General features: G+C 38.0%; 1 protein-coding gene across 10 annotated transcripts in view; it reads right to left on the reverse strand.

Moving 5' to 3' along the window:
* Positions 1-19,882, reverse strand: part of LOC128889645 (uncharacterized) — a 99,374-nt gene that overhangs the window by 54,038 nt on the left and 25,454 nt on the right. Inside the window, exons 1-2 of one of the 10 annotated variants that reach the window (XM_054147416.1) lie at positions 17,910-18,633; positions 4,987-5,263 (exon numbers count right to left, since the gene is read on the reverse strand). The exons of 5 other annotated variants lie outside the window; for them this stretch is intronic. The gene's annotated coding sequence lies outside the window, so the exon portion shown is untranslated. 4 more of the 10 variants (XM_054147414.1, XM_054147419.1, XM_054147423.1 and 1 more) reach the window with 4 other exon arrangements.

A 19,882-nucleotide genomic window follows, 5' to 3' on the forward strand; every position in this document is an offset into this window, starting at 1 on the left:
TTTCCAGCGTTTGCGTTTAAAACATACACAGAAAGAATGATCGGTATCGGTCGAAAAGTTCGAGATTGAAGTTTACCCTGGATGCGAAATTTTCAAGCCGACTGCGATTGTCGTGGAAGTTTCGTTAGGTGGGGGACCAATCGTCTCCGCGAGTCGGTACTTTTCCCTACTTTGGCCAACGTGATGCTCGTATTTATTATATGCCTCGTGATCGAGAGATAAGACGAACTTAATGAACTGTCTCAACCATTTAGATTATTACTATTTTTAGTAAAACGATTTAATTTAATAATGAAGTCGTATTTCCAGTGCGAAAAATTACTCTATGCAATGTAAATAAAAAACATGCAGAATTATTAATGAGCTCCATATTCTGCATTTTTTAATTTGCAGTGTAAAAGGGAATACCAGAACATTATGCAATTACTGCTACAATATCTGTTACAGGAAGATGGAGTTAATAAATTTTGTTCTCGCTTCTGACGTATTAATTCGTTTCCCTTCCATTAGTCTGACACACTGCACTCTATTACATCTGACAAATTATAACCTCCTTTGCGATCAAGGAAATGCACAATATTGACGTAACTAGGTCATCGATTACCCGATACTTAACCCTTTGATTGCGAAAGGTGTACATGTCCGTCTTTGAAAATTAGGCACTGAGAAATTTTTAAACTCGTCAAATCAATATTCTTTAAAATTCGATTGTTCGAGTGACGCGCCCCTTGGAGTTTCCAGAAAAAATGGTTCCGCGGTCAAATGGTTAAAGGAGATTGGAAGATCATTCAATTGAAATAATACGATTTCCCGGATTTGCTCGATCTTAAAATGCAATTTAAGAGAACTGAAAGTCGGCTTTTCGTTGCAGCCTCGATACAATTTTTAACTAGCTGGAAGAGTATAACAAAAGTACGTGTAAGGATTAATTGATCCGAAACTACCCGAAATTAAATATTCGTAAAATTCAAATAAATGCACCGTTTCTGTGTTGAATAATATTTTAAATGTGACTAATTCTCAAAAGGAATCCGTGACGTAGAAATGATTAAATAAGCAAAAGTGCTCGGTCTATCTATAAAGTAATTTGAAAAGGACACTTTAAATTATGACTGAATAGAAATCTTCTTAAAAACATCGTTGACGAAAGTCTATAATATTAAAGGTTAATATGCGTTTGTAACAGATTCCCTCATTACCGCGTCACGAAAAATACGACGCTGCGCTAACAATAAGTGACATCAACGCAAAGCTCTTAGACTGCTGCGGCGAAATGAATATCACAAGAAATGCATCCAATTTGTAAGGCTGTCCCATTAACCTCAATGCGCGCCTCACTTTCAACTCGTTAACAATGCAAATTGCAACGATGTCAAAAGATTCATTCAATTACGATTCAATACCTCTCAACGAGCCAACGAATTCCTTTGTGATTTAGTTACGGTTAGGGCAATTAAAAGATATCGACGATACCGTGCTGTGAGTTATCTCGAGCATCGTGAAACTGTGAAACGAGAAACGTTTCAAAGGTTCTAAAGCGACACATTTCCTGACATAGTGGTCTTCATCGTGCTTGGATTGGACGGTTTAAAAGTCGACTCCTGAATTAATGTATTTTTTCAGTGTTTTTATTCGTTACTCAATTTTAGTTTACGAATGAAACGTTCGTATAGCAATTAGAGTAGTTATCGATGAATTTTATTTTATCTTTCGATACAATTTATATATATATATATATTATATTAATTACGAATCAATTACGAATTAAAATTTTACCGCTCCAACTACAGCCTATATACGATTCAAATCGGTCACGTACCGTTGCTATTCTCCGTGTAGAGATCTACGTTTAAAAAGTTCCAAGTTGTCAGTTGAAACATCATCGCAATAACTCCTTTACGTATTAAGGAAATCTAAATTGCACGTTTACGTATTTATTTTCCTTTCATTCATAAATCTCGAAAGCAATCACCCGAGGCCGAATACTCGCCCTTGCTACCTGCAGATTCCGATGACTATTTGCAGATAGGCAATCGGAGGTGAAGCAACATGCTCGTTACGAACGATCGAGGAGGAAGAACGTTTAATTAGAGGACAATCCGTTAATGGGGGCACGAGAGTGCCTCGCCTGATTCTCCGAAATATCATCAGAAAGCAAATCAAGCTCAACGACTGCCAGTCAAGTTCCTACGGACGATCGTAATCGAATAACGGTGCCACGGCTGCCATAATTTTTCCAATACGCCTTCGATATTGCGTTACCGGCTGTTATTAAAAAATTATGGAGTACAAGGGACGATCTAACGAAGAGCGAAGTTCGTTCGCGCGACTAGGGTTGCGCCAATACGTGACCTCGATCCTTCATAAAAATCAATTTTCCTCGGTAGAAACATTTTTTTCCTTTACATTGCCCTCAATTGCATTTTCATTTTGTTCTGTTGTAAATAAAATTTTGGGTTTATTGTATTATGTGGATTATTTTGAGGTAGTCTATTACATCAACTTTGACGTTAAATATTTGAAGCCACATTTACGGAGCCTTGGAAATTTGTTTACAGAAGAAAAATTCTCCAGCATGAATCGAATAAAGCACAAACTATACGAGTCGTTTTATTTCATAACGGAATACACACGCACCCAATAACCGTTCAGCAAATTATTTGCCTTGAAAATCCTGAATAAATTCGAACAATCAACGCTTCATTTGAACATCGAATACCGTGTTCCAACAATTCCACCAATTTATCGATAAAAGGACAAATATTTGCGACGCCTACGTTTTCAGTTTCGATGTCGCGCAAGCTATCGCCTCGTTATTCGTTTAAAAATTCGGTCCGACGCAAGGTAGGGGGCAAAAACACGAGGATATTAGTATCGCCAGAAGTTCAGCATTCTGGAAAACGGTGAAAGCTCGGTCGCACATTAAATCGGACAACGGCGGGCGCACGTGTGCGTCACTTAGTCAGCAGGAATTTAAATTTCAGCTTGCTTGTTCACTGACGCGCGGTGGGCCGTTCGATCCAATATGAAAAATTACCAGACGATCCATGCGCGCGCCAAGTTGTCACGGACCTGCTCGTCATTCCATCCGACACGTGAACCGACCGAGAAATAGAACGATGAAATACCATTAATCGGCTGCAGCCAGAGATGGACGAAATTTTCAGTGGATAATAAACGACACAGTACTTTTAGCTCGGTATTTGTTCAATTATAGATGTAATTGAAGTATGCCTAACGTGTGTATGACGTATAGTGCGTCTGCAAATGTACAATGTGTGTACCTTTATCAATTATTTAGACAGATTAAATATTATGCGAAATTTATGTGAAATTTAAGTGACGAATAAAGTGTTAAACATTATAGTATATTCCCTTTTATGTATTTATGACCGTATCGTTCAAGTTCATGAAAATCCTGACAAATAACCCATTAAGGTAATCATTGATAATAAATATCAGTTGCAAATTGTGCAATCGAATTATGCTTTATGTTAGAAGAATGGAAGCCCACCTGAATGATTATTTCAACGAACATTGTGAATTTATTGTTATCTACACCCATTATTCGTCATCTATCAATTATTGTAAATAGGATTTTTAGATGCACTTCTTTTTGAAGCGCGATTAATAACGGGATTTATATCAAAGATTGGCGAAATTTGTATCTAGATGAAGAATATTGATTAACGAATAGGAGATCGTACGCTTCCTGATCAAACGCGATTCATGTTTGTTCGTGACTGGCCTCCATATTAAATACGAGGAAGTTTCTTCATTTTTAATCACCGAGTGTGTAACGTAAGTGATAAAATGTCAATTTGCAGAGGTCTGGACTGACGATGAGTTTACTTCAGCGAAACTTGAGCGCCTAGAGTTAAGAAGTAACGGGAGTTGAAGGAACAGTTCTGGAACTCTCGGTGCGACTTACAGCTACTCGCGTGGCGAAAAAGCATCTGCGTGTGTGAACGTGTGTAACAGTGTTGAAGGCGTCGAAGAAAGCGCCCAGTGTCAAAGTTCTTTAGAGTGTCGAAGTGGGAAGACTGCTGGAGGATGTTGCGGAGTGCACAAAGAGTGCAGAGTACATAGTTTCAGAAAAAGGGAGGGCAGAAGGGGCTAAAGGGCATGTGTACCCTTTGGTTGTGTACTTCAAGTATACACCGCGTTCCGTGACACCTGAAATGGCTCAGCTTTGAGATCTGATGAAAGTTCACGGGTAGATTTCAAAATTACACGTTGCTCTCGAGGTGGAGCCTTTTTGGGGAAAATCTCATTGACGTCGGGAAGGGTGGTGAACAAACGAAAGTTGAAAGGAATTGGAAAATTATAGATCTTTAACGCTAGATATTGGTAATTAAATGTTCTTCGGTTTGTATTGGAATTAAAAATAATCACTCAGAGTGATTATTTTGTGATGAGTACACTGCTATAAATCATTGAAGGATACGATTAAACGATTTCATTACTTGGTAACTGTAAAATAATCTGCATTGTGATAGTTTCAACAAGCTAGATACACTTGACGTTTGATAGAAATATTGTTGCATTACAGGATCTTTCATTATTCAAGATCCATCGGATTTCAATCAGGTTTCTAGAAAAAGCCATGTTTCACGTAAAATATTACATCTCCATTACTAATTACCATAGAAAAAAAGTGTTTCTTTCGAATTAGAAAAAAACAGACGTTACATTATCATACACAGTTTTTGTTGCCTCACCTTTGAAGTTGCACCTAGGACTCCTTTAATACATTGCCTTCTAAAACTACCATTTCCACGATATAAAGACACATGCAATAGTAAAATACAATATTTGTATACAATTATACTCAAAACAATTTTACTACCCGTAGGAGCTTATTAATATTCCCAGAAGCATTTGGAGTTGGTGTTCCCTAGAGGAAATGGAGTCGGGAGTAAAGGGTTGGTCCGACAAGTGAACGCGTTAATGGAAACGCCAAAGTTAGGGTACATTGTATCTCACCTTAAACATTGTCGATCGGCGCGTCGTAGCGCGGCAGTGTTCTCGTCGTAATGATTTCATGCGGCGCGAAATCGTGTGCCCGAGTGCCGGGCAGATAATACACGAGGCAAGAGACCCCGACGAGGAACAGGAAAAACAGGAACACGAGGTCGAACATCAGCAGGGAGTTCAAGGTCATCAGCTGCATCGTGCGCGTACAACTTTCTCCACCATTACATACATATACGCAGCTTCTCGCACGCAAGCGCGTCGTCACCCACGCAACAAAATTTCCCACCTTGATCGAACGAGATATTTAAACTGTTAGATCATTGGCTGCCGTGATTCACGTTTCGCGCGTGACGTGATAACACGCTGCGACGATTTTCCCGAAATAATCTCTGGAGGTTTCAGTAGGAATCGGTTTGGCACGACACAGGTGAAATTTGAACGTAGCGATTTGTGCGACTGTTGGGATAATATTTAGAGAGGTCATTAGGACTTTGTTTTTTTTTAATAAAATGCAAATACGATGTCGCTTAGGTATCTACGACTACGCTGACAGACCTGTTTTATTATTCAACAATTCTAAACTCTCCTTTGGATAACATTTTAATAACAAAAAATAACGTATGCAACAACATTACTGTAATTTAAATATTTTTTTAGGGAAGGTAGTGTCAAGATAACGTTCTCATTGTCGTTCATCGCGCAACCTACACTAATTTAACACGTTAACCTAACACAAGAGCGTTCGAAAATCATCCAAGTCTCCACAGGTATTCACGGAGGAACGTAATCGATAACGATTTCAATTATGCCGTATTAATTTCGATGGTAAAAGTACCATCCATAACTGCCGATATCACAATACGCAACGCGCAAATAGCCTATTATGCTAGGCGCGGTATTAACCTCTCACGCATAACTTGGTATCGATAACCTTCCAGGGAAATCCAATTACGCCTCGATACGCGGTTCAACGTTTCAGCTGCTCAGCCGTTTATTTTGGATGACTGCTAAAGTTTCCCTCGGCTATTTATGGCTAGTATGTTTCCATGAAAGTAATTAAATGAAAATTTTAAATAAAGTAGAATTATAAGCGAAGTGATGAATGTATTTTTGGCGGAGATAATCAATATCGCCCAAACAATTCCCTCTATTCCATTATTAAATATAAAATAACAATTCGCTACACTAACGTACAGTCTCCGGTAAAAGGGAACAATGAGGGTATTATGCTATATTTTTTAATTTTTAATGGAAATCGAGAAAGGCGGTTTTCATCTTTTATGATTCTGTTCAAATGTATAATTGCTGCCTGCATTTATATATATATATATATATATATATATATATATATATATATATATATGTGTGTGCGTATATATGTTGGATTGTCCAGAAAGATAGTGCCAATTTTTTAAAAAAATTCAAAGACACATTTGAATGTTAATATATATTTATTGAATTCGATAGGTAACGTTTTGTTTCACAACCTTTCCACTTTTTAATGGATGCACACATGTTATTTGTTTTCAACAATTCCGATATATTCAGACCTGTACCACCTACCAAAAATCGACATGGACTTTTCAAACAAATTAATATATATGTATATATAAATAATAAATCATCAACACGACATCAATCTCTAATTGATCAGAGATATCGATCGGGATAAATTGTGAAAATGTTTGGCGACTAAAGGCGGTTCAAGGATACTTCAATCGATCCTCCACACCCGACACACCGTTCCCTAAATCGAAAAGACCAGAGATTCCGCTCTTTGGAAACACAATAGACTCTAGCCATTAGTTGCAGCGGCAGTGATACGGCGAAAAGAAGAACGTTTGGGTGCAGGGGACAGTATCGGCATCGATCGGCGATTAGATGCGTTCAACCTGCAGAGAATTTCTGTGGTAGACTCGCTTTTACTTGGTTTGAGTCAAGGATACATTCAGTAATATGAGACTTGTCAGAAAAATGTACACTCGTACTTCAGAGCATGAGAATGCACCATAGTAATACACGACGTAAATATTAATGATTACAGTTTGTTGTAGGTAGTGGATGCTTTTAAGCTTTCGTAAGTTACTAAAGGGAAGTGAAGCCTTTAGAAAGTGTCGTAATATTTTTTGACCGAGTGAAACTAGAATCGAAACAATTATTTCAGAAATAAATTTTCTTTGGAAAGTACTATGTAGAAGTCAACATGGATAATCAGTAGACGTTCGAATGATGTTTCTGAGAAAACAATTTTTTTTAATAGTTATAGTATGAACGAAACGCGAGGTTTGATAGTAACGTATTAAGAATTTCACTCTCTTTTTGTAACTAACACCCACAGACATTTGTTAACAGTGGTAAATGGTGGTGGATAGGACCATCATTGTTTGGAATGCCATCCCCGGCACATTTATCGGCAGCGAGCGTGCAGCGTTCAAGTTTGGACGTGTTTGCAGTGTCTGTCGGGGTTATGATGGATCGAGGAACAAAGAACGTGCATTAAGTTTTGCGTTGAAAATGGGAAAATTGGGGCAGAGACTTTGCAGATGCTGGGTGTTCTTTTTTGGTGGCGATTGAACCAGTAATGTATCAGCTGATAAAATGATTCAGAAAGTCCCTAGAATAGTTGGTCAACTTTCATTATTCAGAAGATTGTTGACGTGGTAAACAACCCTTTCGTGCTGAGTAATTTTGTCTAATAAAATAGTACACTTTTTTAGTGGTCGACGATTCTAAATTGTAATTAATGGTAAAAACAAAATAATAGTAATCTTTTACGTTATAATATCTTGGATTTGGAGTCGTAGCATGTATGCAATTTCATAAGAAAATTATATAATTATTGCAAAGTACCAGGTTAAACATAAAAGTGTATAGTGTCACTTGTTAGATATGTTAAAAAACAGAACTAGACCATATCTAAGAATAAATTAATGTACTAAGAAACGATTCGGGCAAAACGTTCTTTAAATTTAGAAATTTACAGAGACGAGAAAATTATTGCTATACATCAGTCTCCCTATTCCCCAGATGTTGCCTCTTGCGAATTTTTTCTATTACCCGGAATCGAAATGGAGCTAAAAGGGAGAAGATTGTTGTCGTTGACACAGTTAAAGCGAACGTGACAGAAGAGCTCAACAGCCTCTCAGTGGGAGGCTTCCAGCGATGTTTTCAAAAGTGAGAGAAACGTTGGAGCAAGTGCATACATTATCAGCAAGACTACATTCGAGCAGACCATTAGCGTTTATCTTAGACATACCAGACACCTTATTCTAAACATAAACTTTCAGTCAAAAAGAAAAGTAAGAAATAAGCATCGATCCTAATACAACTGAAAGTATGCTTAAGTATAATACAAGCATCAACGTGTTCGTAATTTTCTAAAATCGTACTTTAGCTTTCATTTGACTCGATTTCAGAAACTTCTGTATGAACTATTATTTTATATCTGACGAATCATATGGAATGCGTCGAACGTTAATTTGTAGAAAATCGGTGTTACGAATATTTTCACTACGTTCATTCAGTAAGAAATCGTTCCAGATTTATTAACGGCCTCCAGGAAACACGGTTTATTTCCAGCGATACGGAGGAAAATGTGCGACTTTGATCGACGTCTTGTTAAGCCACTTGACATTATTTCACCGGCGTTCGACGATCTCGTATTTCTGATTCGCTTAGTCATTGACGAGGACTTAACGTCGGGTTAAAACTGATTCGACGACGTTTATTTCAGAATCCTGTACAATTATGGGTCTCGAGATGCGTAAGACACGATTCTAATCAGAATTAATTTCTTATGAAACGTTTCCTACATTCCCATAATTATACATTCACTTCCACGCGAAAAATTGAACACCTATAGTATGGCGAAAAAAGTATTTTTATTCTTCTACATCGTAGAATATTAAAAACCACAAAACCTTGAATTAAACTTTGTTACCATTGCTTTTTCGATACAGCAGACATTTCACAAGATATCAACTCGCTATTAAATCAATAACACGAATAATATAATTACCCGAAAAGGTGAAAGGGTGCTTCCACCCATAGGACCGTTTTTCCAATGCAGAAATGAAACATAATGACGTTATTAGGATCATTTGAGCTACAATCTCTACATTGAGCTGCATTTCGCGTAATTTCAATTTTTTTTTTTTAAATTCCCTTAATTTTTAACGAAACGTTGCATTAGCATGAATCTCTATACTTTCTAAATATTAAAATGTATCCGATTTCCGGCGATATTAATATCCGTTCACTCGAAGTTCCAATTGGAACAGCGCGTTAATTAGGATTCCGATGAACAAGCTGCAGCAGAAGTGAAATGCGCATGATACTTTTAGTGCATATGCTCGATCATAATGGCCGTGAATGCGCTGTCATTATCAGCCATATCGTGGTTGCTCTGGCTAAGCGTATAGATTTGATCGAACAATTCTCCACTTAAGCGAAACCAATTCTCTGTGATCTACATCGCGATTACCAAGGGAGATTAAAGGATGATAATTTTGCAGTCTTGAAGAAGTTATTATTTATCCACGTTTCGACTACTGCTTTATAGTTATCCCCGGAACTTGTGAATGTTACTACGAATTTACTAAATTTACATTTAAAAGAAGTTGCTAAAAGTGAAGATATAAAAAGATACAGCGGTATTGCACTCCGTGACAAAGATCGCGCGCATCTTTCAATATCTCTTGTAAGAGATTTATTATTTTCATACTGCATCCCGTATAATATAACTATAAAGATTATCGACAATTTACCATCACATAACTAAATAGGATTAGAAAATATAAATATTAATCGAGTTTTAAGACAAGATCAAGATAAATTCAAAACTAATTAATCACAAACTTCAAACAAGTATGAGAATAAAATGAAATACTGCGTCATTAATCTTGTCATCGTGCAAAGACAAAATTTGCATGTGATTTGTCGTTTATTGTTAGTAGCGGCTGAAGAATTAATCGATTTAATTATAATTTTCTAACAAGTTATGCCAGTGTAAACCGACTTTATGATCGGTTTCTTTTTCTTCCATTTGATAGGCGGATCTTTAATTAAGTTCCTCGACTAATTTTGATCTTTAACGATGCGCGCTTCTCGTTAGGGAAAAATGTTACACTTGAAGAACTTAACTTTCGCGAAACTTTGCGTAAACTAAGTTAAAAGTTGATGTCCAACTTTACCCTGTATAATGGCACGATGCACTAAGGACAGTGATATTTCGAGCAATAGATATCCAAGAAAGAATACATAACAGAATGCACGAAACAATTTTAGCGTCTTCGTTATTTTATTCGTTTATATTACGTTTTCGACTAAAATAATTATTTCATGACTCACTGTAAGAAATTCGCTCGAGTATCGCACAAGAGTGTTGGAGAATTGACGACACATTCTGCAGAACTGATCTTTGGGAGAATTTGAACTTCATCGTCCCAAATGGAAGTGCACGAATGCACAATTAGAAAAATGCTCGAGAGAGATCACGATGACATACGATATGTCATGAATCGTGGTTCAAACGTCCTGCTGAGGACAGAAAAACAATGGGATGGTATAAAAATAGAATATAGCGCGCTGGAGAGCTAATATTGACATTGGTAAACGTATGAAAAGGAAAGATGTCATTTTGTTTAAATATTGTCTGAATCCTTGTTTCTGCAATCAATACTATAGATCTCGAATAGAATAAAACAATCAAACAAAGTAATTGAATAATAAAGTAACAAAGTATAAGTTTCAGCAGTGCAAAATCTCTAAATCTCAATGAATTACCATTTTCGTATCTAAACAAACGTAATTTGTATCATAGATTTTCTCAAAAGGAACTCCACGTAAAAAACGTATAATAACAAAGATATAAACGTAAAGAAGTTACATTTTGTGTATGTGTGTTCTGCTAGGATTAATAAAAAATTATTCTTCCCGGAGAACAAATGTCTAGAGAACAAAAACGAGTCAAGTTAATGATTAAATTTCTACTTCTGCTTGGTAATGAAACCAGGGTAGAAATGACCTTCTGCCATAAGACTTAGAGGCAAGAAGCGAATAAAGCGAACGTCAGACATTATGCTCTGTTTGCCAGCTGTTCCGTGTCTTTTACCTGCAAGCCACGATGGCTGTATTTTTGTGTAACCAGAAAAAGTATGCGCGCACGTGACAATACACATTTCAATGTATTTGCGATTTTCTGTCCATTTACCGCTGTCCCACGTAATTTTACACTTTGCCGTCTATGATTGGTTAAATAATGATGGCGATGGTATCTTACATTCAGAAAGATGTTTTCTAGAATTTCTATAATACTTTTTCTTTACATTCATCATGATTGTTTAATGTTCGTCATAGTTGACGATGTCCATTGAGGTTTTGAGGTTGATGTATAAAATTGTATTCTTTGAAACGACGCCAAGTAGAAAATACCACCGATTATCTTGATTCAATATCTAACTCTAATGATGTTGTTAGGACGTCATAATATACTTTACAAATAGAACATTCTTGATTCAATAGCGTAATAAAGTATAAAACAAAAGATTTTTACTGGAATAGTTTGAAGTATAAAATACAATATGTTTAATTAAATAACCTGCAGCATAAAATATAATAGGTTTGTTTCTATAGTCCGAAGAATAAATCATTTTTACTCAAATAATCTCAAGTACATAAAATTTTGTTAATTTATTCTCGAGGATAAATATCGTCTATTTAAATCGATATTTTCTAAACGTTAAAATAATTTCAATTCCGCTATATTACGAATAAACTGAAAATAAATTAAACAAATAAACTACCTCCAAATAATACCTCATTATTTTCACTATCTTCAATATAAGGAACTGCCTTTCAAATACTTAAAAAAAACAATATTATATTATTTGCAAAATTTACGCGTACGATTTAAAGGTAAAATAGACTGTTTACTGTTTACTGTCTCGAATAGTATGTTACGCAGCTTCGCCTCCTAAGACACGAGACAGAAATAAACCGCGAAACAACGGCGTATTACCGATATAAAGCAACATCCTCGCCATGTGTCGATGCCCGTTCCTGTCAACAAGCTCCTGTTCCGCCGTATTCGTATCTTCCCAGTAACCTCTATTCTCCAACAACTGTACGACGGCATAGTCCCGCGGAAAAGGAATCAGACACGCGCGAATTTTCTGGAAAACATTCAGAAAAGTATGAGACGTGTCGCATTACGCGTTCAATATTGATTTCCCTTTCCGCGTCCAACACCTGCCTGCCGTGTCACGCTTGTCGTCAAAATAAGCTTCGAGCACCCTACTATATTGTCAATTCTGTCAAACGACGAAAATCGAGGTGAAAACGTGTTCGATGATTGGTGCTTTTGATTTATTAATTTTAGGGAACACGTAAAATTCTGAAGTTTCGTTAAATTTTCTTATCCTGAAAGATAGAGAAAACAAACTATATGAACAAAATGTAAAAGACGACTCGAATTACATGAAAGTTTGTATTTGGAAGTTTTTGAGCTTGCTAATTACGAATCTGAACTCGGAATAATAAAAATAAAAATGTACGTTTATACCTCTTCTAGAATTTGTCAATTAAAATTTTCACTGAGAATATAATGAAATGTTGAAATATATTACACTTGTATAAATTGATTCATAGGCTTTTCCTTGCGTTCCAACTTAACGAGAATGATGGCCGCGTGTCGAACTGTCCGAAATATCGTGGAAACTATACTAACAGAAATTTTTGATGGATGTGGCGAAGGGAATAATCTAAAATCATCCGACCATTTCCTCGGCTTGGAAAGTAGATATCAACTTCGAAAGTTAGAAGAAACCTATCTGGAAGTTAAACAGACTCAACTCGGTTATCCTTGATAGAAGCTTGAAGCTACCGAACCAAGTTCAAATAATAATTTTCCTGGTAGAAGAGGCTCGATCATAAATGACGTTTCGCTTAATGTTTGCGACGTGAATTCGCTCGCCTGCGGTCGTGCTTATTGCTTAGCCCGATGCTGATGTTCCGAAAACATTGCTCGATGGACTACCATACCCAATCACTTACGCGACTACGTAAAATTTCCCATTGAGATGGTCTACAAAGAGAACGTGCTCTTAAAACTAGAATTATGCAATCTTCGCTTTATTGCGGTGAAATGTATCTGCATACATATCCGATGCATTTAAAAACACCGTGTTATCGAGTATTCGTCATTTTCGATGACTTACGGATAAGGGCGGGAGAATTCGCCCCTCAGAACCGAATGAACGCAACGAAGATTAAGGTTCGCTGTATTATGCGAACGGGTCGATAATTATGCCGGATCTACGTGCACCGCTATGGAACAGATGACAAATGGTTTCTCCTTGCTTTGTCTGAATGCGGTTCATTCCAATTTCACGGTGCAAATGAGTATTACCCGACGAAAAACAAGCATCCAACGGGTAAATTGAATTTTCCCATCCAGCGTAAAACCGATTTTAATGCAACGGCGGTCTCGTTATTTAACGTTTCAATTTTTCATTTTCTTTTCGGTGTACGGATTAGGATGCAAACTGAATTCCATGTGTAAAATCTGTGTTGGTTTTTCAGAATAGAAATCAAAGACTCTCCTAGGAGTCAATTGACCGTGACTGATTTGTAGACTCATTGTTGTCCCGTTATTTTCAATATTTTTTTATGCAAAATATTTTATTTTTACGGTTAAAGACTTAAGATAAAAAAAAAATAATCCAAAATACTATCTAAAACCAAGCTCTGGTTGCAACCTCTTTGTTAGTCTCTCGTTAACATAAAATAATGAACGCTGGTAATAAAATATTTCACGTGAAATTTACTTTTATCCTGGATTTATTTGTACTGTTGAATGTTATAATTATTCCTTACGTATACTTAATTTTGACATATCTACATGTAACGAACAGGAGGTTCCAAGGGATATCCCCAAATAGAGATAAATCTCGATTTCGAGATTACTTGCATTCCAAAACCATATATACACTTTTTTTTAGAAATAATTAGGTGCTCTTGAAACGTTACTTGCCTCCGTTTACAGCTACGAGGATTCAAAAGTAAACAAACGGGCGAATAGACTCGTTAAATAGACATTGAAAAATGTTTTTCGGTGTTCGTCGGTGTGCCGCTATTATTTAATTGAACCGTCGAAGCAAAAAGTCGACGTTTCCCGTCGCGTTTAACACGAGCCGGTGCATACTGAAATTTCCAAGCGGCGTTTCAGCACTTCCGCGGTCGTTGCTCGTTAGCAAAACGCTAAAGCAGCAACGTGCCTCTTCTTATGGAGGTTCGAGTAGAGCGGAAGTGTAAAAAGCCAACGGGAAAGAGGAAAATGGAGGAACGGTCGCGGAGTCGTGGAAACGCGGGCACGCAATTATTCCCTGGAATGCCAACCACCCTTTTCCAGCAAACGTTGACCACCGTTACAAAGGGAAAAGTGAAAACGAGACTCGACTTTCAACCCCTGAAAATTAAATTACAGTAGCCGATTCTCGTCCGACAGCAGCTCGAGGAACAACGTCGGGGAGCGGATTACAAGAATCACGGAAACCAACTGTTTGTTTCCGAGATTTTCCTTTTCTTTTCATTGAAATCGTGAAATACTTCAAGGGAGACCGATGCTAGGATCGGAAAGATTCGAAGGGAATCGAGTCGCAGCGAGGGAAATGGATTGGAAATCAACTGCAATCGTTGATAAAGTGGAGGGGAGAAATCGAAGCATCTAAGTAGTAATTGAAAAACTTCCCCGAGTTATTTCCGCGGAAAATGTATATCCCTGGCTTGATCAAACAGAGAGATATTTATTTATACTTTACCAATGCGATCCTGCAACCAGAGAAAATAAGAAACATTGACTCTCCGTGAAGGATTTATTACGTGACTTTCCCATTTACGGTTTCTCATAAATGTGACACGATTGGGTCATTCTTTATGCCAGGACAATTTGTTATCGGTGATAAACGAGGGAAGACGAATATACAGAGGTTACTGTAAACCTAAGAGAGGTTACAGTAAACCTAAGTAAAGTGGCTCCATTTGTCGTAACGCATTAATAAAAGGGAGAGATTCGATTAAAGAACAAATGGACAATGCCTCGACGAAGAATGCGCGAACCAAGTGCATTATTAAAGGAACAAAAGAAAACTGCATTCCGAATAATTAATGCAACGTCGGGACAAAAAGAAATCGTCGATTGCTCATTTTCCAGAGGGACTCGCGTTTCAGTTCCCGCGGTTTTCGCTTTATACGCGTTCCCGTTTATCCGCGAATGTTTCAGGGAAATAATTTCACAGGAAAAAGCGTTATCGACGGCGTATTCGTAAACGAAGGCGGATGAAGTCCCGACAGCCCTGGGCCATTATTCCGTAGAAATAATCGGGCGATCGAAGGTATCGTCGAATGCATCTCCGTACCTCCCTCCAATGGAAAAGAGAAGATATTTGCATCGCCTACAGGGACTGTCGAACAATCGACGTCATAAAAAAACATTGAGAATAATTTTCTTCGACGAACGGTGTCTGGTTGTCGAACGCTGGCTTTTAATGAAGTACTCGGATCGATAGTTCGACGAAGACGACTTAACAAAAGCCTCGCGAGTCCTGATGACACTTCCTGGAGGCGCGTGGGGAAATTTACGCTACTCTAGTCGCAGGATCGCGTGAATTGTTAAAAAGAAGCGACAATGCGATGCTGTGTCTTAAAAGTGGGAAACACAATGTGAGTAAATCACAGCAAGACATAGTGCGCGTCTGCCTTTTAGAAAACGTTTTACTATATTCCTGAAAAACTAGGAATTCTCTCGAGAAGATAATAATAAGTAAATCAACCCTGTCGAGGGCGAGACATTTTGCTAGCCTTAGCAGACCGAGCAATTTATTTGAACGTTTCATTAGGTGAACCCTACTACGCCGGAGACACAGGGCTCCTTTCAATTTCACGGCGAGGTGCTTTGGAAAAATGCTCGCCCTTTGTTTCGCGCGGCGTTCTCGATTCTTTGAAACGCGACGCGGGCGAATTTATACTGTACTAATTAACGCGACGGCAGATTAGTATGGTCGAGCGAATGATACGCGCTGCCCGTCAAACGGAGCAAGCAATAAACGCGGTAGTATTCATTCGCAGCTTCGGGGCCGTTAATAGCGCGAAAAATCAATTTACCCGACACCCGTTACAATTAATTTACGCACCTACGAATCTCCACGGCAACGTTATCGAGGAATTACATCAGAAATAATAAATACGAGCGAAAATATATTTACAGATGTTCTTTCATTCAAATAGCATTTTGCCATACTCTGATTTCTAATGTTTTATTTATTTTTATGCATTTGAAAATGAAAGATACATTTATATTCCTTTACGTGCGTGTGAAATTTATTATGTATAATTGAGGGTATCAACGTTATAAATAATATATATCTAAAATACACAAACAGTAGCAGCTATCGTAATTGCATCGCCTCAAAAATAATACCTACTTTACTTTCGCACAAACAGTGCGAAGTTCTATGATCACGGTGTAAACTTTAAATAAATTCATCGCTACGGTAAACTGACTTGTATCATCTTACTTTTGTCCCTGCTCGAAATTCGGCACGCAGGTAGTACTGTCTCGTTAATTATAATTAAATCCGGTGTGGTAAGCTTGGGCACCACTGTCTCAACACCTCGCTTCCAAGCGACTGAACAATTCCGATTCGCGCGGGACTTCGGTTCCACACTTCGCGTTGAAAAGAACCGGGCGATTAATGCCACGTTGAACTCTGAACTTCCCACCGTGGAATTCATAACAGCGCGTCGCGTATTTCGCGAAAGAAACCTTTCGTGGAATTGCATCCGTCGAAGGGTCTTCCCGGGAAAAACATACGAACGGAAATCGCGCGACACAAACGCAATCCGCGTGTCTATAAATTAGGTCGTATTTCATAACCGGGGGATCGATGGGACCTATTGAAAGCGATGGACCATTAAACGGAATAATGCTCGAAATATTAGGCGTAGAAATTAATTCCGCGCCTCTATATTCAATAATTTATAACTCTAGTTTAAATAGATACACTTGCTCGTCATTTTGGTACGTTAACCTCTTGAGGGATGGTTTTATATCAAAATTACTATTACTTACGAATAAAAATAAAGACGAGTAAAAATAAAGTCGATTATTACTGGTTTAATGAATTAAAAAATGTCATATCTTTTTACAAAGGACTGGGAGATTCTGTGGTGGATCACTACGTTCAAATGTGCACCTCGAACACCCGCGCTTTTGTTATTTGGTCCAGCGACTGGGCTAAGTTGAAATTGCTATAAAATTTCATTTTCCCGCGCTCTATATAGTCCAGTCACTCTAAATTAAAGTGCACAGGACGTTATGAAAATATTCTTTTCAAGCAGACCTTTCGCACATACTTCTATTAAGTCTTTAAATGTAATATAGAAAATTTCCCACGGTTATACCGATGTTTTACATCATTCAGCAAAATGTGAGCGATCAGATTTCGTGAATATCTCAGAGACTATCGACATTACTGCGAAACTATCTGTTGTCAAAAATGAAGATAAAGAAATTTTCTAAAAAATTGCATTACGTATTTTTCCCGTGTAGTCAACAGCTCACGTGTACAACGCCATGTCGGAAGTCAATGTTCGCGTGCACCATAGTTCACACCTTTCCTATAGTAAATTTCCTTAGCTACATTTCCGATAATAACAATTTTCGCGGTACACCCAACAGTTTCTAAGATATTTACAAAAAGTAGATCCCTCGCGTCATGAAAAATCTGTACAATTGTATCTGAGTTATTTCACAAATAATTCGTAACGACTAAATAAAAGCGTACGCAAAATAGAAGCTTGACAAAAATATATCCATAAGGAAATCTAAAGTGGATCAGCAGCCCCAAGGCAACGTTTCCTGATTTTACCAACACCGTCAGCAGCCTCAGCGAAAATAATTCCCACGATTTCAATTATTTACACGACGACGTGCACTGAACTGCCTGTCTCTGTCAAAACTGTTTAAAAAATCACCAGGACGACCAGATCGCGGCCCGTTCGCGAGACTGATCTTCCACGGTTAGATTCCGCAGGTAGGGCTTGCTCGCCGCGTGGATACTAGATGAGTACTGAGGCACGTCAACGGGTACAGGGATTCAACCCCCTTCTACGTATGCCTTCTCATCCCTCTTTCGTCCTACCTTCCACCTCTCCGTTCCACTCCCTCATCAAACGCGCATCCACCCACGCAACTGTTGCGCCCCCGCCCATTAGTGATCGTCCCTTAGCATTTTGCAACTCCTTAAAATCCCCCTTCCATCCTCGCGCGCGTGAGCTTTCGACGAGCGCGTGGCAATGATCCAGTCACGTGGGATCGATCGATCGGGATTACGGGAGCGTTACCATAGAGGGAATGTAACGGTCGTGTTAACCCTAACTCTCTGACACCTGGAGAGGATGTTCGCGGCATGATGTACGAGTCGATGGCTATCGGACTATCCAAGTTTAGGGTTGTTTGTGCGTTTATGTACGGTGAAGGATTTTTAAAGGACTTTTGTGTTTGCTTATTTTAGATTTGTCAGGTGTTGACTCCGATTCTTTGGCATTTAGGCCAGACTTTTTGGAACACGATTTTTAAAGGACTTTTGTGTTTGCTTATTTTAGATTTGTCAGGTGTTGACTCCGAATCTTCTTCGGTGAAGTGATCTATTATATTATATAGTTTTTAATTATAAATTCAGAAAAACCAGTTCGGTAGTGTTGATGTTAAAACGAGCACAGTGCGAAAACTCACGCTACCATTCCTACAGAATGGAAAATAATTATCGATCTCTGACACACTATGCGAGCTACACGCACCAACAGTAATTAAGTTTCATTAGAAAGTGGACGGAACGTTCCTTAAAACGTATCCTCGTTTAAGTATACGCGAAGCTGGAGGAAGACAACGAGTAATTAGCAGGAAAAGCTAAAACGAATTGCCGATCCCGTTTAACTAACTTGCCACTTCGACTAATTGGCTGTCTCTCTCGAGTCCAGGAAACCGAGATATTGCCTCTACCTTTGTTGTCGTTTCGCTCGGACGACATCCGCGAATTTCGTCACTAGCTGACTGGACTCTTCTCTTCGTTAAATCTGGGTTAATTGCTCGAGCGGGAAGTTCAGACTCGACTTGCTTTCGCAGTCATTAAATGCACGCAATCGCATAATCTATGTATCCACGCGGGGGACCCGAGAGAGATTTGTGCTGGTGCTATAGTCGAATCAAAGTGGCTGCTCGTGGCCGTTTTCCTTGGCTGTGATTTACGTCAGAGATGTGCAGAATTTTATTCGAATAATAAACCATAAATAAAAACACGTGGTGATTTATTCGTGACGTTCATTCGAGTGTACAGTTCAATCTTCACTATCGTGAAATATTTGTTTCTATAATTCAAACTCAAACGATTAAGGGGTTGTTTATCTTTTGCTCGCCATTAGACATTTTTGGTGCGATAAGAATTTTTCCAATATATTTGGTCTGTGCAAGAGAGGACTATTTAATGAATTGACAGGTATTTGAATATGTTTATTTAATAAAACTAACCGAATATAATAGAAATACTTATTAAATATTTCTTGCGTAACTATTTAACTGATATAGAAATTAATAAAATTCCTCAATGAATGACAATTTAAGCAATGAGAGTGGGAGACTTACGTAAAAATTCAAATCTTATCTATACAATCAAATACTATTTTCCTTTTTGTAGCAAAACATTATGTTCAGTACGTAATGCGATTGTTTCCTTACATCACACAGAAACGTGAAACAACACGAGTCAACTACAATCAGTTATTGACAATAAAGACACGTGTTTCATGCAAATGTTTGCAAACAGAACGAGACGTCGGTGCTCATATTACG

Source organism: Hylaeus anthracinus, unplaced genomic scaffold, assembly GCF_026225885.1.
Source record: "Hylaeus anthracinus isolate JK02 unplaced genomic scaffold, UHH_iyHylAnth1.0_haploid 11997, whole genome shotgun sequence".
In the NCBI taxonomy this organism is placed as follows: domain Eukaryota; kingdom Metazoa; phylum Arthropoda; class Insecta; order Hymenoptera; family Colletidae; genus Hylaeus; species Hylaeus anthracinus.